Raw genomic sequence first — 1,348 nt, 5'->3', positions numbered from 1 at the left:
ACACCGCGTCCTAGCTTTAAAAAAGCCGCTTTACCATAATCACGTCGTAATGCTGTTAACGGTCTATAGCCACACTTCACATGTAAGCTTACGTAATTTAAAACAACGCTAACTTACCTTTAAAATAGCTGAAGACGGCGTGTAAAAACATCAAACTTCCTTAAAACAGTGTCCTGTAGATTTGTAAGCCAGTCTGAGCCAGTCTGTGTTTGCATGAAGATGAAGCAGGCGGTGCTGGTTCATTCTAAATGTTCTAATATACATATTTTACACGATCCATAAAATGCCGCGAAAAAACATTTTGATAGTATCAAGTCAAAAATATGCTAAAGACGTAAGACAGGTGAGACGCGGCAATACAATCCAATCAGAGAAACTGGTCTATTTTAATTAAAGAAAACATATATCAACTATATTTTCCTCATTTGATTACATTACAAGTCATGAAACATTCAATGTTTAATTTATTTTAATTATTCTTGATATATATTAAAGTAATAAAAAACTTTGTAGGGGGGGCACAACAACCTGTTCGGGGGGGCACTGCCCGCGAATGCCCCCCCTTCACGCCGGCCCTGTGTACCAACATACCGTAACTTCAATATAAACATAAATAGCTTATAACACTGGGTTACTTTTTATATCCTATGCCACTATCTTTAAGTTTTTTCGCAAGAAGATCAGTTTGTTAACATTTAAACACAGAAGGCAATGTGTGCTGTTTCGGTCTCACCTATACATTGCTTTATGCTTGATTTTTCACCAAACTATATTAGAAATGCGTGGTCGAATCAAACACGCTGCACTGCGGTGCAAGTGTGTACCGAATTGTAGAAGGATAACAGGACGGTTCCGAGAACCATTGCACCCCTAGTTTCTAGAGAGAGAAATCTCAGATAATTAGTAATCTTTAGACACTGTGGAAAAAATACATCACGTCTTTAAAGGATCTTTACGGTATTTGTGTGAATGCACGCACAGATTACAGAAAATCATTGGCAGTGTGAATGAACCAAAAAAATCCCAGACAAATCCCGGAAGCATTTTCTGTAATTTCTGTATGAAAGGGGCTTTAGTCTGTTTGCCACCTAAGCAAATGCTCTAGCCTACTCTTTAGCACAATGGTAACCTCATATAACAGACTCTTTTAAATACCAACACAACAGAATAATAAACATTAATATACTAATATAAAATATATTCAGTACAAATATTGTTTTATATATTTGAGCTACTTGACTGAATAATGTTTTTTTAATTAAGGCAAAAAGTTAAAATTTTTAGTCAGTTTAAAATGATGCAATTGTATGACTGCTTGAATGACTGATTGAAACAGAAATCACATAAA

This window comes from Misgurnus anguillicaudatus, chromosome 17 (assembly GCF_027580225.2).
Source record: "Misgurnus anguillicaudatus chromosome 17, ASM2758022v2, whole genome shotgun sequence".
Lineage (NCBI taxonomy): Eukaryota > Metazoa > Chordata > Actinopteri > Cypriniformes > Cobitidae > Misgurnus > Misgurnus anguillicaudatus.
Note: the sequence above shows the minus strand (reverse complement) of the source record.